The 26195-nt window shown below is 36.7% G+C and overlaps 1 protein-coding gene and 1 long non-coding RNA gene across 6 annotated transcripts in view; one reads left to right on the top strand and one right to left on the bottom strand.

Annotated features, from left to right (window-relative positions):
- The window catches only part of LOC128861866 (uncharacterized), a 210558-nt gene that overhangs the window by 117382 nt on the left and 66981 nt on the right, over positions 1-26195 (top strand). The window lies entirely within an intron of this gene.
- LOC128861918 (uncharacterized) lies at positions 12233-12603 on the bottom strand. The gene is made up of 3 exons (XR_008454408.1): positions 12542-12603; positions 12420-12487; positions 12233-12363 (listed from the first exon to the last, which is right to left on the bottom strand). It is a non-coding gene; the product is annotated as an uncharacterized LOC128861918 (long non-coding RNA).

A 26195-nucleotide genomic window follows, 5' to 3' on the forward strand; every position in this document is an offset into this window, starting at 1 on the left:
AGTGGCACCTTTGACATTTGTCAAGTAGATAGATGATTGGTTCGATAAAGTGGTGGTTCATCCAGAATTCAACTAACGCTTCCGCACCATTTTGTTGCCACATCCTCGCTACCAACTTGTGGTTATTTACAGCATATCTATATCAAATATGTGCAGTTTAAGAACCTTTTTAGGTTGTTGACGTCTGAGCCAGATAGTTGCTCGAGACTCTCGAACAGTATCTTGCCCAGGGTTGACATTCTCTCCTTCCATAAGGCTTCGTAAAGGAAATGGAGAATCGTTTCCTTTTTCTCCAGTTTTTTACAACTGCGACGGTGTGTGTTGTGAGACAGACCAAAACCCAGTTATGACTGCCGTGAGTCTGCAGACATCCCTTCGTTTCATATTTGTCAGTATTGATATTTGTTTGTGGTTGTAGGTGGGCCATAACGTTCTGCTAACTTTACATGTCGTCTGGTCTCGCCATTTGCATTCTGCGATTCGTAGATATTTTGAGAAGATTGCATTCTTGATGGCACCCAGTGGTGTGAATACCGATTCTACAAGAATGTTATTCATGACAGATCTCCTACTTGCCAGTTCGTCCGCTTTGTCGTTTGCTTTAATGTTCCGATGCCCCAGGACCTAGATTAAGGTAGCTTTAAGGTTTACCCTCAAGATGGAAGATGGTAGGGCTTTTTCTGCTTGGCCCACTAGTTTAGAGGTTGTTGTAACTGAGTCCAGCACAGCTGGGCTATCCGAAAGAATAGCGATATTGCCCTTAAAAGAGAATACTGCGGTTAGTAGCCTACAAGCTTTGTTTATTGCCAATACTTGCGCCTGGAAGACATTGCAAGTATTGGGAAAATTGGGAAGACGCTCAGAGTTTTCAATTTTAAGTCTATGAGAATATACTCGTATACCAGCTCCAACACCACAATCCATTTTGGAGCCATCTGTGTAGTATCGAAGTTGTTTAGTAAAAATTCCTTACTCCATTCCTACCGAGATGGAAAGTGGGTGGCAAAACTCCTATGCCACCGATGGGAAGATGTAATTAGTCCTCTCCGAGGTGATCTGAGTCACAATAATAGACTGACACGACCATCACTTTTTTTCTCTCCAGCGACCCGCTTCATTTAACCTAAATGTACTCATAGTACCCATCTTCTTGATATGGAGATCTATCGGAATTACATGTGCATTAAGAGCCTCCCTAGGCCATAATCTATAAGTAGATACACCGGCCATAATTGCACAGTCTGATATTTGTGTTCTGCTAAGTAGTTTTATAGCGTAGTAGTTATTGTTGAAAGTTATTATAAAAATTGTGGATCTTTAAAAACAACATATTGCAAGATACGTGATTTTTTTATGGAAATAATCGCCCGAATGAGTAGACAATGCAGAGGCTGATGAAAAAATTTCAAGAAACTGGTTCTGTCGAGGATGGGTATGGGATGTGTATTTGGTGGTGTTAGCCGCTTCGTACTACTAATGAAGTTTATTAGGTTTTCTATATCAGCAAGCGTAGCAAAGAGATGAGTGCCAAGATACTTAAATCTTAGCCCTGCGAAAAGGCAGTTAAGGAGAAAGTGCTGAGATGATTCCACCTCATCCTTCGCACAACTTACGCAAAAAGGACTCGGAGTAATGCCGAGCCGCACAGCATGCATATTCTGTTCTGTAAATGTTCTATAAGGGCATGAAATTCGGGAGCTTAGATTTTGTTAACCTCAGAAAGTCTTTCTAGCGCCTCCAATCCACATGTGGCCAGAATGATTTCGCAACCTTATAAGTTTGTGTACTTGCCCAGCGCTCGCTGAGTTGACGCGAAGCCCACCCATCCAGAAAGAGACCGCAGGCGGTCAACGAGATGTCAACGCTCTCGTTTTGTGGGTTAACTACCTCTCAGGTCCCCTGTCTAGCCAGCTCATCTGCTTCGCAGTTTCCTGCAATATCGGTATGACCAGGCATCCAAATGAGTCTTGTTTCAAAGTATTCGGATGTGATGGAAATTAATCTGCTTAGAATAAACTGCAGTGGTTCAGTAGCATGAACTTGAGTCTGATGGGGAACTCCTTATATTCCTGCATCAACCATTTCATATAATTTCGAGCCATTTGGTGAACAGGTTCGTCGATCTCTACCCCCAAATACTGCACTTCGCCCACTCTTCCCTTGAAGGAATGTATTTGGAGAATGTTCCGCTCGGGCTAAGCAGGGGTGCGCATTGATCAGTCGCCAAAGGAGTAAACCCAAAGTTCCTGGGCTCTAAAGTAGAAGTGCCCCACTCTCCAGCTTCTTACCGATGCCATCTGCTTCGATAACACTACGATAAATATTTATTTTTGCTGGCCTACCAAGAATGCGAGGTTGCAAGTGCCTTTGTAACCCAAAATAGCGTTGGTTCGGGGCAAGTATTCTTTGATCAATTCCAGTCGTTATGTTGTTGTCGATTTTGAATTTCAAAATGTAGGGACCTATTTATAGGGGCCCATGAGTTTCTCAAGTTAAGTTAACCATTACAGACCTTACCTAAATTAAGTCTTGACTAATAGAGCTATTAGTTTTTACAGTCCCAAGCAAATGCGGTTAATTTACGTGCTTGATTTTTTTATCGTTCAAAATAAACAATTTACCAGCATCCCCTCTCGAGTTTAAAAAATTCTTGTCATCAGCTTCAGAGTTTTTTTTTTTTTTGAATAGTTCAGACGGCACTTTTGAGTATCGAAAAAATTTGCATTGCTTTATTTGATTCATTTTGTGTGGCTGTGTACTGACTCAGGAAATTACCAAATATTCAATTATTCTTAACAAACAAAACGTCGGCAATACTTTTTTTACAATGATGTGCTAAAAGTGTATGCCACCAAAAACAAGAACAGAAAGAAAAATCATCTCTGGACAAAGCAAATGAAGTTCTGTTTATTTAATTTACAATTCGAGAATCTGCAAACAAATTCCACAGTCTTCATCAAACTAAATTAAGCTTAAAGGAGGATAAACAAAGGTTGAAAATACGAATGAATAATAAAATAAATTAGAATTGTTAAGAATAGCGGAGGCAGAAGACAGACTAGCGGTAGAGGGGTCTATGTATGTAAGGCTGGTATTTCTATTATTTTATATCTTACGGCCTGGGGGTGAATGGAATTCAATACAAAATTGGCGGCGTTCTGCTCACTAAATCATAAAACTTGTTTATTCTCACTTCGATGGAAATTCTACGTAATCAATGATACTAATTCGCAATAATTTTGACCCGAGGGGTTTGAATGTTTGGATGTTACTGCTTACGCGTATGTCAAATGTGCTTCTAAATTTGAATAGGAAGTTAGATGCTAAGGAGGTGTAACAGTTTTAAAGACATAGAGAACGAGCGAGCATTGGTTTTTAGGCTTAACCGAATTTCGGTCGATTTCAGACGGAGCCCAACCGATACCGAACCGAACATTTTAGAGAGCCCAAGTAATAGGCAAGCAATGATTTCTTAAAAATCCAATATTTTTACTGATAAAAAAGCAAAATTGGTATATAAGACTTGCATTATTTCCGCTTACAAGATATTAAAAAAAAAAACATAACATATTATAAAAAATTACAAAAAAAGTTCGGAAAAGAAATCCATTATTTTCTCGGTAAATGGCTGTAGTGATCGATATCTCGAAAAATATCGATCAAACAATTTAAAGTTTATGTTCGTTGACAAGATGACATTTCACACCGAAACACTCTTTTGCTGTTTTTTGTGTGGTCCACGGGTTTTCTTTGATAAAGGGGGAAACGAAAGCCAGAGCGTTGAAAATGTGATTGTAAAAGGTGTAGATGAGGGGTAAGAATCGGTTGAAATTTCAGCAAATCGACAGGTGTGTAGCTTGATTTACAGCAGATTGAAGATTGACAAAAATTTTCGTTTTCTTGAAGTTGAAGATTTTTGTTATTTCTTTTGAAATTTCTAAGTGTACGCTTGAGAGGAAAAATTTATTGAAGAATCAACAGATGAAGAATGAGAAGATCATTAAAGACCATGGCAATTATTTTCTTTTCCGCGTGGTACGCTTACTCGGCGGACAAACAATGTGAAATGAAAATTGTCACAACGCATGGCGAAATGAGTTTCAACCGATTGTTATAATTGTTTGCCTATTTGTGGTCCACATAATGCACATACTTAAAATCATATATTTATAGACAAATATAAAAAATTGTTAGTGTTTGTCGTACATACATAGGTAAATAAAATATAACTTACACGAATAGACGCAAATATAAATGGTCACGTTTCTCAGGGTATTTAACGGAATTTATTCTCTGCTATTAGTTATAAATTATTGTTAAATAATGCATACGATTTTGCAATTCTAATATTTTTCATTTTTTTCTCATATCACCTTAGTGTATAAATATAACGCAGAAGAGAAAAAACAATCATATTTAAGGGTATGCAACAAGAAAATTAAAATAATCGTTGGTTTGATTTTTTTACACAGATTGTCTCGACATTTTTTTATACTTGTTTTAATTGCTTTATTAGCTATCGGCTAATAATACAGTGTGGCGCACAATTAACCATCCGAATAACCATTGAATAACTTTTTTACTACAAAAATAAAATAAAATGATCTGGAGTCATGGAAATCTTTATTTTGAGGTCTACGCCATCCGCTCCTTGTATGTATGTTTGTATACTGCAGCTATCTGGTCCACAAGTGTCAAATACGATTGGCGTACGACGCCATTTGCAAAATTTATAAATCTTCTGATGTGATTAATTTTGTGCCAGCTTGCATAGGCTACTCATATTTAGAAATTAGACATTAATATGCATGTGACACAACGTTTTTAATAAAAACAAGAATCTTAACTGATTTGAAATCTCAGCAAACGGATTACCCACACAACTTGAGCAGAAATTAAAACAAAATATATCACTACATACAGTCAATACTGCGCCACAGTAAGAAAGATTAGTAACAGAAATGTAAATTTAGTCTGGTGAAGCTTTTAAAGTATTGCTCAGAGTAAAATGAATGAAGAGGATTTAAGAATAAAGTTAAAAAACAGCCACTAGACATACATATGTATAGTCATACGAGGCAAGTGGTATTTGTTTTATAGCTCACGACATTCAGCTGAGAGTATGCAATCCACTCAAGTTGAAAATACCTCGCTTTGTTCACCAAAATGTACTGAAGATGGCATCCCTTCACGTTCAATAGTAATCATGCACTCTACTCGATATTATTTTTTATCACATACCCAGGCACATTAAGCAAGTGGCAGCACTAGAACAAAAACAACACGGGCAATGTACATATTTAAAGGTGATTAATTTAGAGGTATTGGACTTTCAATTGAACTAAAACAAGGAAAATTCAAATTGATTGGGCAATCTTTATTATTTTTGTGTATAGTAATCATGCATGTATTTATTATTTTTGTGTATAGTAATCATGTATAGTAATCATGCAAGTTGGCCGCCGTAGCCGAATGGGTTGATGCGTGATTACCATTCGGAACTCACAGAGAGATCGTTGGTTCGAATCTCGGTAAAAGCAAAATTAATAAAAACATTTTTCTAATAGTGGTCGCCCCTCGGCAGGCAATGGCAAGCCTCCGAGTGTATTTCTGCCATGAAAAAGCTCCTCATAAAAATATCTGCCGTTCGGAGTAGGCTTGAAACTGTAGGTCCCTCCATTTGTGGAACAACATCAAGACGCACACCACAAATAGGAGGAGGAGCTCGGCCAAGCACCTAACAGAAGTGTACGCGCCAATTATTTATATTTTTTTTTATTTAATCATGCATGACATTTATTCGGCCATCCGTAGTAATCAATTTTGAATGGCTCGCTGGAGGACTTCGGTCGGTATCTCGTGAATAACTTTAATAATGTTGGCTTGTAATGCCACAATCGAAACTGGTTTATCCACAAAGCATTTAGACTTTCCATACCCCCACAAATAAAAGTCCAAAAGCCGATTGGTCCGAGCCGAGAGATAAACTTCACACCGAAACGACGACCCAGTAAATCCTTTGTTTCACGGGCTGTATGACAAGTAGCCCCGCCTTGTTGGAACCAAATGTGAACTTCACGGGCTTCAATTTGCGGCATAATGGAGTGATCGTCTATCATGGCGCGATACTTTTCGCCATTGGCGTTGGTCGGTTTTGATTTGGCCTCTTTGGATTAGAAAGAGCATCACCAGTCGAAAACCGTTCGTACAAGCGTTTAATGGTGTTCTTAGAAGGCGCACTTTTCGCATTATTTAGTTTTTTATACGCACGTTGAGTTTTCACAATTGACTTCTTTTGTTGAATGTAAATTTCAACAATTTGGGAGCGCTCTTGTGGCGTGTACTGTTCCATGGTAAAAATCTGCTTGGACTGACGCTTCCAACGCGGTATGTCTTTAAGCGATCTGATGTCTCTGTCAAAAGATACATGGTTGCCAGATGGGTCCGTCGAATATTGGCAACCCTGTATAGCAATTTTGCGATGACCACTTTTCACAGTACACTTGCAATTGTACGAATTGTGAACTTTGAACTTCATGATGAAATGTCGATAAATACTGAAAATATTATGTATTTAGTTCGACAGTAGTCTGTCAAAAGCCCCTATTTAAAAACAAACTCGCCGAAGATAGATTAAAATATAGCACTTAAATAAATTATTTTATTGAATTTCCTCTAATTGGTACGGAACCTTAAATATTGTGCCCTTCGACAGTGGAACCGTTCTGCTATTGGAAACTATTTTCTATTCATTCTCACCCGCTTTACCTCTCACTTCCATCCCCATCGGCCGCTCTACAATTGAATATACCTACATACATTGAACAAAAGAATTTAATAATGTTTTTATAATTATAATTTTTAAGCAATTATACATTTGAGTGACGTGCGCAGCAGGTGGCAACTCCCGTGCGGATAAAAATTCCATTGTATGCAAAACATTGTGACATTTTTGATATTTGCTGCCATTGCTAGCTTAATCGCCTTTTTTGCACAATTTTGTATAATGTAGCAATGCAGCAACAATGCGAGCAGCGCCAACGATTTATTGCAAGAGCAGCTTTTGACGTAAATGCCATAATTGAAAAAGTGTGCAAGTGCACAAATATTTATTCATAAAGGTAGACACTTCGAGAATCTGTGTATATGTATGTGTGCAGATATTTACTTATTACTGGTAATTAGTGTTGGCATAACGGACGAACGTGACTGTCGGTAGCGAAATGTGGTATCAACTATGTAGGGCAGCACTCGGTTGTCCTTCAGCGCAAACTGTTGCAATTTTTGGCCACAATCTTATTTGTTTTTCGTCATTTATAATAAACAGTTAGGTAAGCATGCAAGTCACTGCACAAGTGCAAATATTTGTATGCGAGTATGTGTGATCTGCGGCACAAATTGGTTGGCATGACATACTGGCGCTGGGGCGTGTGCTCAGGCGCATGCGCCGCCACTCAACAATGCACTGTTTGTCAAGTAATATTTGCTAGGTAGAAACTTATTTACATGCCATGCCAGTACTTTGGGATAATTATGTAATCATTTTTATTTATACGCACACATTTTTTTGTGTTTTTATTTTGTATCCTAGAGTTATTTGATGTAAATTAACTTAGCAGAGCAGTGTGAAATTTGGTTAAAATTACAAGGTGGAAGCCCTTTCAAGAAGCACGAGCGCATTTATCTTAAGACGAAAATTGATTCATCGCATTGGAAGCCAACTTCTAGCGGAGTTAGTAAACATTTTTCATGGAAATTAGATTCTAAAGTGAGAATTCATTATTCCGATGAATTTCTTTTTTCACTATGTGGAAACTGCTTTGCTTAAAGTCTGCGACGAATCGATTAAAGAGGTGAAAATAATATTCGATGTGCCACTGTCAAATTAAAAAACTTGAATTTTATTACAGCCACCTCAAAAACTAGCCGCCTTATTTGCTTACAGACGCATCTCGGCCTCCTTCGATCTCAGTTTTCGGTAAAATTAAACAACTAATCTGTTTAAGCCAATCTGCTTAATATTTCTCTTGTCTGTAAGTATGCAACGCTCAGTTGCACTTTGTACTATTTGCTTATTATTTTATTTGCCTGACACAAACCTACAACTCTCAACTGGTTAATGAAGTAATAAAGGGTGATTCAAATCGCCTTAATGGCTACGTGAATAAGCAAAATTGCCGTATTTGGACTGAAGAGTAATCCGAAGCCATTCAAGAAGAGTCATCACATCCAATGAAAACAACCGTTTGGTACGGCCTATGGACTGGAGGAATCAATTGCCCATATTTCTTTAGAGACGAGGTTGGCACCAATGTAACAGTGAAGGGGCAAACACCATCGCGCCATAATAAACGACCACTCCATTATTCCACAAAGCCACAAGCCCGTGATCTTCACATTTGGTTCCAACAATGGATTTACTGCGTCGTCGTTTCGGTGTGAAATTTATCTCTCGGCTCGGACCAATCGACTTTTGGACTTTTATTTGTGGGGGTATGGAAAGTCTAAATGCTTTGTGGATAAACCAGTTCCGATTAGGGCATTACAAGCCAACATTATTAAAGTTATTCACGATATACCGACCGAAGTCCTCCAGCGAGCCATTCAAAATCGGCGTCTACGGATGGCCGAATCACGGCGCAGTCGCGTAGTTGCGGCCAACATTTGACACAAAAATAATGGGTTGGGTACGTAATGCTGTATGATACAATATTCTGTTTACAAAATGCTGTATACAAAATTCTGTATTTCAGGATTCTGTATTATAGAATTCTGTATACGAAATTCTGTATTTCAAAATTCTGTAAAAAATATTCTGTATTACCGAAATGCTGTATTGACGAAATTCTGTATTGACGAAATTTTGTATTGACAAAATTCTGTATTGACGAAATGCTGTAAGGAAATGATAAGAAATTCAACAAATTTTATAAAAAAAGTGCGCATTTTTTTTCTTCAGTTTCGATAGAATCCACCGTATTTTTGGGTAGAACTTTTTTTTGCGTGGGCGGCCTTCGGCCGCGCTTCAAGAAAATAACCCTCATCAGTCTAACTCCGGCTACGCAATCCACCGTATTTTTGCGTAGAATTACTTTTCGCGTGGGCGGCCTTCGGCCGCGCTTCAAAAAAATAACCCTCATCAGTCCAACTGTCCAACTCCGGCTATGCAATCCACCGTATTTTTGCGAAGAACTCCTTTTCGCGTGGGCGGCCTTCGGCCGCGCTTCAAAAAAATAACCCTCATCAGTCCGACTCCGGCTACGCAATCCACCGTATTTTTGCGTAGAACTCCTTTTTTCGTTGACTTTTGTCAACACAAAATTTTTTCAATACAGAACTTTGTTAATACAGAATTTCGTCAGTACAGAATTTCGTCAATACACAATTTTGTCAATACAGAATTTTTTTAAGACAGTACAGAATTTTGTTTTTACAGAATTTTGTAATACGTTGTCACTGCAGAATTTTGTTACGTTAATTTACAGTATTTCGTACGAAAAGAATTTTGATATACAGCATTTTGTAGGGATCCCAAAAATAATAAATTGCCCAATCAATTTGAATTTCGTTGTTCTAATATATTTCAATTTAAAAACATCTAAATGGATCACCCTTTACGCATATTGCTAGCGCCTAACTATGCTCATTTCTATATCATCTTCGCAATAAGAGGAATAACCACCGAGGGAGTCGTCACGGTGCAACACTCTTCCAATTTATAAGTTCTATATGGGGTGTCCGCCGTAGCCGAATGGGTTGGTGCATGACTACCATTCGAAAATCACAGAGAGAACACAGGTTCCAATCTCGGTGAAACACCAAAATTAAGAAAAAAAAATTTTCTAATAGCGGTCGCCCCTCGGCAAAAAATGGCAAACCTCCGAGTGTATTTCTGCCATGAAAACGCTCCTCATAAAAACTATCTGCCGTTCGGAGTCGGCTTAAAACTGTAGGTCCCTCCATTTGTGGAACAACATCAAGACGCGCACCACAAATAGGAGGAGGAGCTCAACCAAACACCCAAAAGGGTGTACGCGCCAATTATATTGTATATATATATATATATGGGGTGTATCATACAGCATCACCTTAATAGTTTTGTCTCAAGCCGCATGACTGACCAACAAATGCTTTCAAACCATATAGACTCAGCTCTGAGCTCAACGAGCTAAACACGTAAAAGAGTAATTAAAGCACTCTCTCTCCTTTTCTCTTCCCTGCTCTCTTTCATAAAATCCCTACTTTCCCTCCACCCCCTCCGTCTACCACTTTCTTTAACCTAGTCAATAATCATGATTCAATTATAGAAGGTTAGGTAAGTAATGGCAAGGGCGCTTTGACACTCCCTTATTTTAGGGCTGCATTTACGAAGGCGGCCGCCGTAGCCGAATGGGTTGGTGCGTGATTACCATTCAGAATTCACAGAGAGGTCGTTGGTTCGAATCTCGGTGAAAGCAAAATTAATAAAAACATTTTTTTTAATAGCGGTCGCCCCTCGGCAGGCAATGGCAAACCTCCGAGTGTATTTCTGCCATGAAAAAGCTCCTCATAAAAATATCTGCCGTTCGGAGTCGGCTTGAAACTGTAGGTCCCTCCATTTGTGGAACAACATGAAGACGCACACCACAAATAGGAGGAGGAGCTCGGCCAAACACCTAACAGAAGTGTACACGCCAATTATTTATTTTTTTTTTTTTATTTACGAAGGATGGGGAAAGAGGGAAAAATGTTTTCCCCTTCTTGCCTAAAAGTAGTGAAAAAGTATGTAAAGTACCTAATTAGTCCTGTAATAAGAGGAAAACAAAAATATTGGTTATTTAATCTACATTAAAACAAAACAACAGAAAAATTTTAGTTTTTTCTTTCAGCAAATGTAATATTTATTTAGAATATTTTCGATGTTTATCTAACACAAGAGCACGCAGAACTATGTCATGTTACTTATGTATGTATATGTTTTATGTTAGTTCGTAGTTGTAAAACAAATATTAGTTAGATGTGAAACGAGACAAAAGTAAAAATATGGAGTCTCTAAAGGAGTACTTTCATTACATTAAAAAGGAAATGCTGCTAGTAAACAAAAATATTTTGGAAAATTAGTTCACTCTTATAAATACATAAGAGATGTGGCAAATTTGCTCATTTCAGTATCGTACGAACGTAAATGTACGTTTCATAACTGTTTTTACAAACTTTTGTTCTTGAAATAAATACTGACTTTTAGCATCCTTTATATGTTATATTATGCATTGAGAGCTTGAACTTGTTAAACCATTGAATTTGATACAGTTTTGGTTGCCATGATACGTTAAAAATAACCAGGAATATTTCCGAGGAACATTTTAAGAATCCAATCTCGCAATAGATTTGTATCTATTTTGTGCGAAAGAACAAAAAATAGTCATAATAAAGGAATATAATGTGTTAAATTTGTTACAAGAATATTTGCCACAAAATTCCATAATACTACACGTCCTATAATACACCAAAGGTCAAAATATACTTAAACGACAGGAATGAGATAAAACAGAAAGTTTAATTTCGTATTTCGTGCATAACAATACATATACATACATACATATGTTACCGTAAAGACATCGCGAAAGCAGAGGTTCAGTCGATCATTTTCAAACATAAGAAAAAAATTGGAGTTAGAAGAGTTAAAATTGTTTGCAACAAAAATTACAAATTTCCTAGTTTATAGTCTAAAAATATTAGTAAGAGTTAGGAAAATGCATTCGTATGGTGTAAAACTAAAACATCGAAAAATTTTATACATACATACATATGTTGCTAATATAATCTAATTTTAGTAATTGTGATTGTTTGTAAATTTACGTTGATCAATGCAACGCGTTGCAGCAATGAATCGGAGCGGAAATATAAGGAGAGTGGGTGCACTTGCTCGTAAAGGTGTTGGAACGCTGCACTTGTTCGGGCAGAAATAAAACCCTGTAAACCAAAAATCTTAAAAATTGTTAACTCACAAATATATGTATCACTACAACTTACGTGTAATTGTAGACGTAAAGTGCGAGGACTTGCTCGTGTAGGTGTTGCGCATGCATCTACGCACTGCATATTGTTCTAGACCGGATAAGATATCGACGTGGACAGCCAGTTCGGAAGTCAAATTTGATTTCAGTGGTAGCAGCACTAGGCCGTCACATGTCAAACACTTAACTAGGTATTTGCACCATCATACACAGCACGCTCAATGTCATCTATGAAATTGTCCGTAGAACTACATGTGATAATGGTAAAAATACGCGCATACTTGTCTTTGTTTCTAAAAACCGCAATAGTTGTGCCACCTAGCTTTTCAACACACACCTTCCGCTGCACTTGCTCGTCTGTGAAGTCCTATAAACAAAAACTTAAAAAAAAAATTTAATATCAAATATTCTAACAGAACTTACTAACTGTAGTTTATGTATTGTATGTAAGGTAGTCACTATTATATTTGTAAAAACGCTGTTCTAAAAACCTATGACTGAAAAACTTTAATAAGAATTTTTACAAATGTCTGATCTGGGCTTACGTGTATGAAAATTCACAAGCCGGTGGTTTTCTCCAGCAGAAAGCCGACTCCAAATAATCGACTACCACCATATGTAAGACATAATCGACCTAAATAGTGAAAAACGGCATTAATTTACAAAATAATTAGCTTTTATTATTATACTTACTTGAACGTTTACAAACAGATAAATGATTTTCAACGAATAATAACAAGGCAAAGCGTCAAAGTGGAAACAGTGTTGCCGACCATATAATTTGCACCAAAAGTTTAATTTTTACTACAATTTAAAAGTTTTTTCATAAAACATGTACATATATTTGTAAAGAAACAACATGTTTTCAAATAAGGGAGCCGATTTGTCAAGAGGGAGCGACAAAGCTGCTTACTTACCTAACCTTCTATAATTGAATCATGGTCAATAATGATTATAGATTCCAAGATTGCGACAACCGTGGCAGTAATTCTAGTTGTGACATAACAGTAAATAAAGAAGAAAGAGAACGGTGTTGTAGGGGAAATTTACTCGTGAATAACAATAACAATGAAAAAGAATGCAGCAATAAAAAGAATATAAAGAATACAAATATTAAATTAATACGTCAGCAAATCAAGTGAGTCTGTCGAATTCACTGAGAGTAGGACAGCGGCTTGCGAATACCACCACCTCTGCATTATTTCCACCGTGCTAGTCACGTGCTGCCTTCGTCTATCTAATAACGGCTCATATCTGCCATATGTCTCATAAGTCTAATCAGGATTTAGCGATATAGGCGCGTGAATGAAAATGAAGCATTAAACGCTCTTAACATTTTTTAAATGCCGTAGTATAATGGCTTGAGCGTAACTATGGGGGTTTTCCTAAAGATATAGAGAAAAAAAGGAGGATACGCTACGTCAAACAGTTGGTAAAAGATGTACACGATGAGAACAATATAATGAAATAAATGTAAGTAGACGTGCATTAAAATCATTAAATCTCCCATTACTAAAATTTTGAAAATTAATTCGAATTCGCTATTCAATGCAATTTTTACTTTAGTAGCTCGAACAGTCACGCATCGTCATAAAGTCAGGAATGGCTGGCTCAAGGTGAATATCAATTGCCTGATAATTCTATAAAACTTGTATAGCAATTTAGCACATTGACATCTATGTATAACCACGAATTATTTTAGCGGCTAGGAAAAAAGTGAACAGCAAGATTAGGAAAATAGAAACCGAAGAACTCACTTTAGGCTCGAAGAGACGTAATGGACAGTACATACATACATACATTATTAATAAAAATACTCTTTTAAAGTGAGTGAGTATGCGCGACTCACATAAAAATATTTGTGTGTTGGAATAGGGAATAGGTCGCATTGTTTGTACTGGCGAGTAAATTCCATGCATACGAAGCTAGACAATTTAAATTCGCTACGCATGCGCGCACTAAAAAGTATACACACATCCGCATACAAGTACGTACATACATATGTACATTATTGTTACCCAATTGAAGTGATTGGAATTTAGACATCTAACACACGCTGCCACATCTACATACGCACAAGTAAAAATGAAAGAAGCAATGGAATTGACCGTCGCCGGCGATGCTTACTGAAACAAAAACAATCAAACAATTACTAAAAAATTAAATGAAATAAAATTAAATATGAAAAATTAATAAAATAAAATGGAGAAATAAAATGATAATACAAAAATGTAATGAAAACAAACAACAAATCCAATAAAGTAAAAGAAAGTTAAAATAAATAAAGCACATAAAATATGAAAACCTATTAAATAAAAAAGGGTAAAAAAGGGTAAAAAATAAATAAAAAAAATTAAATTAAAACTAATGGAAAAATAAAACAAAATAATGTGTACAAAAAGAATAAAAAACAGAAAATTAATATAAAATAACGTAAAAAACAATAAAAAAAAATTAAACAAATGATATGCAGTAAAATTAAAAACCTTAAATATTATATAAAAGAAAGTAAATGAAAAAAAGTGCATATAGCGTAGTACACATAACAGAAGTTAAACTTTGAAGGTAGACGAAGAAATAGGGAGAGACCCGAGAGAAAATGAAAGAGAGAGAGAGAGAGAAAGAATATATATCTAAATAAATTCACAACATTTGCAGAGAATACAAATAGACAAAATTGACATCGCGGAACAAAAATGCCGAAAACGTTGCATGACCTTGAAATTTTACTCTCCATTCTCGCTCGTCCATCGACGCCTAAGAAGTTTCACTTCAATAAGAAGTTTCACTTCAAAAAGAAAATAAAATAATATAAGATAAAAAATTGATTGAAATGAAATGAGAAATAAATTAAATTTAAAAAATATTGAATTAAATGATTGGAATAGAGATTACCAAACGGAAAGGAATTCATATAAATTGAATATCAGATTGGCGCAATAACAGCTTACGCGAATTTGGCCGAGTTTAAGAAAACGCGCCAGTCATTTCTTTCTCCTACTGTCCAGTTGCGTACATCAAGTCAAGCCAAGTGCTTCGCACCTGACTAACAATAAACTGAAATGTTCCACGATGAACTGATTGTCACGAGGAACGTTTGCTACCCTTATCATTAGAGCCACAGAAGAGACTGGTTGTGCAACTGTCGAGTCGAGGGAGTTTATTGGATTGTATTGGGGCTTAAAAAACATCATTCTATGAACTATAGTTACTGATGTAAACAAAAACCGAACACAATCATTTTGTCAAAAAGCAAAGCATCGCTGAATGAAAGTCAAAACAAATTTTTTCATAGCCCCTATTTCCGGTGTTAATTTGGTATTACTAATGCTTAAAACAAATTCGACTTTTTACTTTTTTAACTTTTATGCCTTGTTTGCATATATTTTTAGCGCTTGTCACTTATACATTTATATGTATATTTTTTAATTTTTTAAAATTTTCGTCTCTCTCTCTCTCGATTTTTTTTTAATGCGAATTTTTATGTGTTTGCCATTTGAAGCATTTTGCCAATAACGTCCACAATTTCATTTCTTTTTCAATCTACAGACACTACCACATGCATATTTCGTTGTTGGTGATATGCTGCTGCTACTGTTATTCATAAGCAACGTGCGTCTAGCGCTTGACAAATGTGTCTACAGCTTCTCATGGTTGCATGTTGGCATGTCAAAATCCGTCAAAGCCCACATACAGCCGATCATTTGCATGCATGACTGCACGCTCAAACTCACAGGTTTTGGACTAGTGCAGCATAGTGCGAATTTTACACAGTCAGTGCTTTAGAAAGTGTCAGTTGTTGCTCGATGCACTTTAGGCCTAGGATGCTTTACATTTCTTTCAGTGACACTTATGGTCCGGAGTGTATTTTGTTTAATTCCCAATAATCGCGTTTATAAAGTTATAAAATTGGCTTTAATAAAGGCTTGTCATACACCAATAGCTCTTACTTTTTTCTTCTTTTAATTCAGCTATATTCCTGGTATAACACAGGAGTGTACATATGGTGAAATAGTACAATACTTATTAGATTTTTCTTTTAAGATGCTCTAATATTTTAAAAATAACGTACTGAAAAAAAATAAGGTCAGAAAAATATTTTAATACAGAGTTACGGAATAATTTTAATAGAGTGGCAGAACTGCGTTTTGAATTTAAAGTTGCCGCTGAACGCATGAGTGGATAAGAGACCGCCTGAGCTTCGTTATTCGTGCGAGTTATTTAGTCACGACGTCGCAGTGAACGGGTGAAAAACATGCGTTCGTAATCGAAGCGTATTTCAAATGGTTGGTGGGTAACTGCTTATCGCAAATTTTGTTCACATTACAATATTCGAGCTTTACTTGTGCTCGTTCATGGGTCAGGGCCGTGTGCACCCATGAACCCTAGGGCCCAGCCAGACATCGAGAACAAATGAAAATACTGAACTCGTCGCTAAAAGTTTGTACGATAATCCATGTCAGCCTTCCGAAAATTATTGTGCATAAAATATTGAGGAAGAACTTCACCCCTTCTGAATTGAAATTGTGCAAGTGTTTAAGCCTAAGAATTACAATTTACGTAAAAATTTCTGCGAGACAATGCTGGAACGATTTTCTACCGTTATTGGTCATCTCAAGGATAGACAGGTCGCCCGATCTTACTACTTTGGACTTTTCTCAGTGGGAATACCTCAAAAGTAAAGTCATGAAATAAACTCAGTAACCATTTCAGCACTAAAAGAAAATATCGTTCACGAGTTTAATGGCGTTCCAGCATGACTTGTGCGATGTAAGCGAGTGGCACGTTGTAGTAGTCAACATTTAGAGGAAATAATTTAAAAAAATAAATAAAATCCGTATTTGTCTTCTTCTTTGTAAGAGTTACTAAAATAATTAAATAATAATAAATAATTTTTATCATTGGTAAATTTGTTTCTTAATTAAGCTTTTAATTTCTAATTGTGCACCCGTACGGCCTGATACTTATATTTTGAATTTTGATGCAGCCCTTCTCGACCGATTCACTTGAAAATTTAACTGTATATTAACAATTGCATTCAACATGGAAATACGTATAACTGTTTTAGATATTTTATATAGTTTTTTTATAAAAAATTGCACCGTTTTCAAAAGTTGATATGTCAAACAAATGTTCTATACTTCCATAGCTATTATTAGCATGTTCAATAGAATTAAATCTTCTGTATGAATATTTCAAAAAAAAAAACTAAATATGTAATTGTACAACAAAGGAAATTTTTCACAATTTTTATTTATTTTTAAGGTCTCGCTGAAAAAATTCCCATAATATGCGTACTATTTCCGCCAATACATTCTTCTAACCTCTTACTAATGATCAAAACTATATTCCATATAACGAACCTCCTGCATGAGTCCTACTAACGTTTCATTGAAAATATATCTGGGTTTTTATAGAAAATTTGCATCCCCAGACAACTTTCAAGTTGTTATTAATTTAGGTTATTTTCTTCAGTGCATTTCGGCTACTTGTTCTGATTTTCCTTTCCGCCACTGTATCTAATAAATATAACAGACTAGTAGAGCTGAATTTGCATTTTTTCTTAATTCGTACAAAACTCAGCCACACTTGACTTTTTGCTTCGCCACTCACCAGAGATTTGTGTACTTGTTTGTCATCAATAAATATGCCGTTCACTGCTCTGAAATGTATGAATTTTTTTTATATATATTTTTGTTTTTTAGCTTATTGCTGTGTTGTCATAGCTATATTCGCTTTTCATTAATTTGTTCTTCAATTGTGTTTGAATGTTATTGAATTCAGTTTTATTTTTAAAATTCAACGCGTGCAATTATATGCAAGTACACTTGTGCGTGTGTATGTAGATACATATGTATGTAAACATATGTACACACGTGCTTATGCGCGTACTTATGTATGTGCTGTTATGCTTTTTTATATAACTGAGCTTGTGCAGCCGATATTACCACACATCCGCTCTCTGCCCATTTCCGCTGCATACACTTCCACACCTATTTTAATTTCAGTCAATATGTTTAATTCTCTCGCCTTGCCTCGTGCCTTTACGCTCTTGTCTCACCTCAACCTCGTTAACTCCGGTGAATATCAATTCTCATATCAGAAATTAAATGGATATTAAAGAAGAGAAATTAGCATGGGAAATCAACAACAAAGTTATCGATTATGGTTATACCTCATAAAACTGGATAGACTTCGTTTATCTATGAACCAGCATTAAAACCGATAATAATGTCAGCCTGAAAATACAGCGGGGAATCTCTCTGGCCAAGAATTGCTACTTACGACTAAATACGCAATTAAATGAAAAAGTCCTCTTGACGAAGAAAATTATTGTACAACTTTATAAGGCTCCCATCATGCCCATGCTATCGTATGGCGCAGAAGCTTGGACGATGAAAATATCCGATGAGGCGTCCCTTGAATTGCTTTAGAGAAAGATAATGCCTAAGATTTTTGGACCTGTGTACGTTAGTGACAATTACTATCAGCGAATAAAGATTCAGCGGCTTCATTGATTGGTTGATGTCGTCCGAATGGATACAAACACTCCGGCACTGAAAGTATAGGATGCTGTACCAGCTGGTGGTAGCAGAGGATGAGGAAGGTCTCCTCTACGTTGGAAAGATCAGATGGAGAAGCACTTGGCCTCACTTGGAGTTTCCAACTGGCGTTGGTTAGCACGAGAAAGGAACGACAGGCGTGGCTTGTTAAACTCACTTCAGCCTACTTCAATCTGGTCAGTTGTTGACAGTAGAGACCCGAATTGAGTATTTAGTCCGATAGGAGCAGTCCATAGTAGATGGTTCCCATTGATTCACACGAAAAACATTGTACGTTTTCATACGGACTTCACTATCATTTAAGTAACTCACTGAGTAAGCCACTTTTAATAGCCAGATAACATTCGTTTTAAAAATGTGTCGATTTCGTCTAATCGGTCTAAAAGCTCATTTTGTGTAAATTCGTATGGCTTTCATATACTGAGCTTCTTCTTCAGAATATTACATGCAAATATATCTAAATGCTTTTCTCGCAAATTTTTAGTTCGTGAGTAATGAAATAAGTGCTTAAATGTTGGTTTGATTCCACGGTGTCCATAATTTTATTGAAATTCTTAACAACTGGCTTACCAGGGACGTCTATATTAATAGAATGGACACCACCAATTTGCTAATGCATTTGGTACTGTATCGGGTCCTTAAACATCACAAATTTTTGCCCGCCTGCTCTTTTCATCCTATTCTTAGTGGTGTTGAAAGGGCTTAACACAGGCTTTAAATTTATGTACCTATGGTATTTTTGAGTTTTTAGTCACTATAAACATCTAGTGGACAATGGTCATAGCTTTCTACTTTACCGAATAATAAAAATAAATCATCATTACTAAGTATTTTTCAAACTGAAGTGCAAAATGTACACCAAGAAGTGGAATTGTAATTGTACAGATTATTTGCTGAAATTAAATTATTAACCACTAGCAAACCCGGCCCCCTTCGCTGGGCACACTAAAATAGAATAGATATGGTTTAGAACAGAAAATATATGGTTTTCATATTAATATATTTATTTCTTTATTCTTTATTCAAGCGCTTTGGCATAAACAATATTTTTTGTTTTTCTATTTGTTTTTGAGTAAATATAAAATATAAATTGAAAATCAGGAAAAAAGAAGATTGTTTTTAAATTTCAAATCAACGCATATGAATAAACAATCGTCTTTTTTCCTGATCATCCATGAATTTTTCGTTTCAATTTATATGTTTTATTAAGCATTGGAGCTTTTTTAACCATTATCCATTTATATTTTTCAAAAAAAAAAAAAACGAAAAAAATTGTTTTTTCACGAACACATAATTTCATTCGGATTTCACATTAAATTCTCAAATTTCGTAAGAAATTATTCACTGTTCCAAAATCCACTCCAAAAAAATTCACAAACAATTTTTACATGTTGCACTTACGTTTTTTCCTTATGGCATCCAAATCAGAAAGAAATATTGACACATTGTAACTCACACTGTCAATTTGACAGTTCAGTTCCGCCCCAAGCATTAAAAAAGTAAGCGACATTATGGCTGGTTCAAAAGAACGCTGTACCCTTTGCCAGTGCTCCGAATTACAACCAAACTTTACGAAACCCATTTTCAATACTTACTTAACAATGTGCATAAGTTTGGTTTAATTCGGTGCAAAGACACGGCGGGTCCACGTTTTGGCATATATTTCGAGACCCTAGTCATCAATAGGTATGAAAATTACCCCGTATTAAAGCACTTATCAACAGCTTTCATTTGATATCCATATTGTACAAACATATTCTAGGGTCCACGTTTTGGTCTCTATCTCGAGACCCTAGTCACGGAGCGGATGGAAATGCTCTGAACTAAAGCATTCACCAACAGCTTCCATTTGATACCCATATTGTACATACACATCCGAAGGTTACCCGGGTCCACGTTTTGTCCTATATCTCGAGCCCTATCCACCAATAGGTATCCAAGCTATACGGAAACCATCTTCAATACCTTCTTAACATTGTGTGTAAGTTTGGTTTAATTCGGTGCAGACACGGCCGGTTAGCGAACACACACAAAAAGTTGACTTTATTTTAATGGACTATGAATAAGTTCGTGCGGTTTTACAACAGATGGCGTAACTTGATTATTATTCCATCGATCCACATTTCCAAACATTCATTGGAGAGCTACTGTCGTAAGGCACAAACGTCAGTATAAGTTTTTTATTTGAAGCGTAAACAACAATATTTTTACCACACTTGAAAATGTCGAATTTCGTGCCAAATAATGTGTTTTTGCGGGGAATTCTTCTTCATTATTTTAATATGAAGAAAAAAGCAGCCGAAAGTCATCGTATCTTGGTGGAAGTTTATGGTGAGCATGCTCTATCTGAGCGAACGTGCCAGAAGTGGTTTGCACGCTTTAAAAGTGGTGATTTTGGCTTGGAAGACGAAGAACGCGAGGGTGCGCCGCCAAAGTTCATGGATACCGAATTGGAGGAATTGCTCGATCAAGATCCGGCTCAAACGCAAGAAGAGGTTGCAAAAACTTTGGGAGTTGATCAATCAACCATTTCCAAACGTTTAAAAGCCATGGGAATGATCCGAAAGGTAGGCCATTGGGTGCCGTATGAATTGAAGCCAAGAGACGTTGAACGCCGTTTTATGGCATGCGAACAACTGCTTCAACGGCACAAAAGAAAGGGTTTTTTGCATCGAATTGTGACTGGCGATGAAAAGTGGGTCCATTACGACAATCCAAAACGTCGGGCAACGTATGGATACCCTGGCCATGCTTCAACATCGACGTCGGCGCAGAATATTCATGGCCTGAAGGTTATGCTGTGTATCTGGTGGGACCAGCTGGGTGTTGTGTATTATGAGCTACTGAAACCGAATGAAACGATTACGGGGGATGTCTACCGACGACAATTGATGCGTTTGAGCCGAGCACTGCGAGAAAAACGGCCGCAATACGCCGATAGACACGACAAAGTTATTTTGCAACATGACAATGCTCGGCCACATGTTGCACAAGTGGTCAAAACATACTTAGAAACGCTCAAATGGGATGTCCTACCCCACCCGCCGTTTAGTCCAGACCTTGCGCCATCCGATTACTATCTCTTCCGATCGATGCAACATGGCCTGGCTGACCAGCACTTCCGTAATTACGATGAAGTCAAAAAATGGATCGATTCGTGGATTGCGGCAAAACCGACCGAATTTTTCACAAAGGGAATCCGTGAATTGCCAGAAAGATGGGAAAAAGTAGTAGTAAGCGATGGACAATATTTTGAATATTAAATTTGTAACCATTTTACGTCAATAAAGTTTCAAATTTCGAAAAAAACCCGCACGAACTTATTCATAGTCCTATTATATATAAGATTTTTTTCAGTTTGTGTCCGAAAAATCCAAATATCTTACGGAACCCTATTTTTTTCCAAAATAAAATGTAATCCGTGTTACTCTTGGATAATGTAGTTTTCGAACGGTGAAAGAATTTTTAAAATCGGTCCAGTAGTTTTTGAGCCTATTCGTTACAAACAAACAAACAAACAAACAAACAAACAAACAAAGTTTTCCTCTTTATAATATTAGTATAGATAAAGTAGTTAATTTGTGCTTCAACATCGAACTGTAATTTTGGAACCTTCCATAGCCGTATTTTGGTCACATTTTACTACGAAATAAAATAGAGAAAAAATGTTTCTTTTTAAAATGTTGTTATTTATAAAAGTTCAACTACTCAAAATATGCATTTAAAATTCTTATTATTTATTCACTTAATTCACTTGAGTCGATAATTGCATCACTTTACTTGTTGTAGCGTCTACGCAGTTTATGGAAGCTTATTGCTTAAATCACATCATCTGATTCTTGTACACATTTCCTCTAAATACTGAATTTAAATCCCTCACTTACTGTGATTTGCATGTTGCTTTTCTAATAGAATTTCATCAATGTCAACTTCGTGTCTGGCAAAAGAAATTAAAAAAATAGTTAAATAATTTTAAATAGAAAAATATTTTTTATTAACTGTGTAATTCCAAATGCATATCCTCTACAGCGCAAAGTGAGCTATGAGCCATTAATAATATGACAAAAAAAAAAGCAATGAATTATTTGGCGGTCATATCCCAATCGGTTTGGTTCGAGATCCCGGACACGAAGCAAATGACAGAGAAATTTGTTTCTAATAGCGGTCGCCCCTCGGCAGGCAATGGCGAGCCTCCGAGTGAATTTCTGCCATGAAAAAGCTCCTGCTAAAAACCATCTGCCGTTCAGAGTCGGTTTAATATTATAGGCCCCCGTTTTTTGTCGGAAACATCAAGGCACACCACAAGGAGGAGCTCGGATGAATTATTTGAAAATTGTTGAACTGCTTGTATTTTGTTATTTCAATCAAACCAACTCTTTGAGGAAATAAATTAAGAAGTATTAAATTATTTAAATTTTTTATGTAATTTCCATAATTGAGATCACACAAGGTGGCACAAAATTAAGCATCCGCTTTTACTTTTCAATAACTTTTTTATTAAATAAAAGAAAAAGGATTTACGCGCTCCATTGTTTGTCTATTTGTATGCTGCAGCTGTCTCAGCATTGAGAGTCAAGGTTGATGACAAACATTGGCGAACCAATAGCCAACAAAAGGAAACTACTTATGGCTACTACCCAATTTAGGCTCATGCCCTCAAAAAACCCCCACGAAGTCGTAAGACTTTGGCGAAGGTTCAAAGAACAGCTGCTAGTCATAAGCGGATCGATTCCGATAGACCTTCTAACGCAAACAGCTTTAGATTCGAAAGAAAGAAGCCACGCGTGTAGAAGAACAGCATGAAATCAAAGCACAAACAATCCGCGAGTGGCAAGGCAAATGGCACGTAGTAACTATAGGAAGATGGACACATAAAATAATCGGCGACATTCAACATTAGTGCAGCAGAACTTTCGGAGCAGTAAACTTTTACACTACGCAGTTTCTTTCCGGCCACGGGTATTGGGGAAAGCGGATTTTCCCGACTGTACATATGTATATAGGGTGACAATTTATCAGATGACAAGTCACACATTTTTCGAATGCAAAATATGTAAAGCAAGAAGCACGCGAACGACTCCAAGTCGTGGTAGGAAATGTAACGTCCTAAAAGTCGGAAAAGAATAAAAAAAATGACAGAGAAGGAAGACAATTGGAAGAAAATAGCTTTCTACATATATAGAAAACGTGTTAGGCAGGAAGAAGCACGACCTGGACGTAGGTATAACGTGGGCACATACATAGTGCCATAAGGCCCTCCACCCGAAATTTTCAAATAATTTGTAAGAATCGTTATAAATTAAATTATGCAGCACCGCGAATCTTGTCGGGTATTAGCTAAAATTCACAAATAATCCGAAACGATTCAAACAGAAATGCCATTCGTGTAAACACGTCATTTGGCAATGAAAACAGAAACCAATTAAGAAAAAAAGGTATATTTTCGATTCATTCACTCAATTTTATACAAAAACTTGTTGCTCGCTAAATGACACTTGTGCTCAATATTTGTAAAATCTAACGCTTTGTCGCATGTATTTTACATTAATTAATACGCGCACAAACAAACATACATACGTACATAAGTATGTATTTATGTGTGCACGCACTCGCAAACACCTAAATACCACAGACGGGCAAGCCCAAGTTGGGGCCAACTTAAGTTGGAATCGTTTTGGGTAAGTTGTGCAAATGTTGTAAATTTAAATCAATAAAGGGCTAATAGGTGGAAAAATGTATATTTTGTGAAAAAAATCCCCAGAGTAATGACGAAAAGCAGCAAACGTTATAAGTAATACAAAAACCCAGTGGTTGTGGCAATTTAAGCGTAGCAGCGAAAACAACAAGGCTAAAACACAACTACAACAAGAACAGCCAACATCCAACAGTGGCACATCAATAACCCGGCTAAGCCAATAGTCGAATACATACGTATGCACATGAGTATGTATGTATGGTATATTTGCATGGAAGCATGTAAGTACCCACTTCGATGCCAGCGTAAAAGTAAATTGTAAAGAAAAAAAGTTATTTGTAAAAAATACCGCAACTAAAATGTTTGCTTTAAAAATTTTCTCACGTAACAAGCATACGAAGCGACACTAATAACAACAGAAAAGCAAGCAGAAAAATAACACATTTGCAACTAATCGTTAAAGTAATGCAACATAATAGTCAAAGTAGTTATGCTACAGTGGCAGCAATAGACCATACCAACCCAGCAAGAGCCAAAAGCTTTATTGGCGCAAAAAGAGTAAAATAAAAAAATTTTAAATTGAAATAAAAACGAAATTAAAAATTTGCACAGCGAGTTGAAAAAAATTGCCCTGCTTTCAAAATTCTAACCAATAGAGCATTCAACCGCAAGGGGCAGCGCAAAAGTAGCAAAAACAGTGACAACAACGATTTGAAGCGTGGCCCAAATAGGAAAGCGTAACCAAATACAAACACACAAAAAAAAGAATTGAACTCAACAATAACTTCAAGTGGCAACTGTTGCTATTGCCGTTGCTTCTGCTACAAGCCTACAATAACAAAATTGCATTTAACTATACCACAGCTATATGTGAACAATAATGCTTCGCTACCAATAACGTAATATATTCGCCCAAATATTTGTAGTTTTTGCAGTGACAACAACAATAGTAATTACAAGGTATGAAAAAAAAACTACCAGCAAGCAAAACCAATTTTGTATGCATACTTACCCAGTGGGAAAATCTGCAGCTAGTCATAATATATAATACAAGTAGTCAATTGAGTAATAAAGTCCTCTCTCGACGAACAAAGCTAACACTCTGCAAGACTCTCATCATGCCCGTCCTAACGTATAGCGCAGAAGAGTGGACGATAACAACATCCGAAGTGAGAGAAAGATTCTGCGTAAGATTTTTGGACCTTTGCACGTTAGCAACGGCGAATATCGCAGACGATGGAACGATGAGCTGTATGAGCTTTACGACGACATAGACATAGCGCAGCGAATAAAGATCCAGCGGCTACGCTGGCTGGGTCATGCCGTCCAAATGGGCACAAACGCTCCGGCTCTGAAAGTATTCGATGCGGTACCAGATCAGGTGGAGAAGGACTTGGCTTCACTTGATGTGTCCAATTGGCGCCGGTTAGCACGAGAAAGAAACGACTGGCGCGCTTTGTTAAACTCTGCCAAAATCGCGTAAATGGTTATCGCGCCAATTAAGAAGAAGAAGAAGTTATAATACATTCCGTTAACCGATTATCCTCCAAAGCGCTTCTGCAGAAAGTACTTGAGTCAATCCCAAGTCTCACCGGATACCTCACATGTATACTTAACGGACAGTGCCCACCAAATAGTGGGCAAAACGGAGTTTGATTTTAATCTCCACGAAAAAATTGTTCCAGCCTAGATTTGGACAAATGAGGAATGAGTGAAGTTATAAACCCTTTTGGATATTTGTTTTTTTTCTTCGACAATCAATCTGCGATCAACAGCCACAGGAGCCTAAAAGAATGTGGAGTTAATCCGCGCTGGGCCTTGATACAAAGTGGTATCAAACACCGAACTCCTGCTTTTTCCCATTCTATCCAGGGATAACTGATAATAAGAACTCCTTTCTTTCATTAAATTAACTTTTTAAATTCTCGGAGAGGAATCAAT

Source organism: Anastrepha ludens, chromosome 2 (assembly GCF_028408465.1).
Source record: "Anastrepha ludens isolate Willacy chromosome 2, idAnaLude1.1, whole genome shotgun sequence".
NCBI lineage: Eukaryota > Metazoa > Arthropoda > Insecta > Diptera > Tephritidae > Anastrepha > Anastrepha ludens.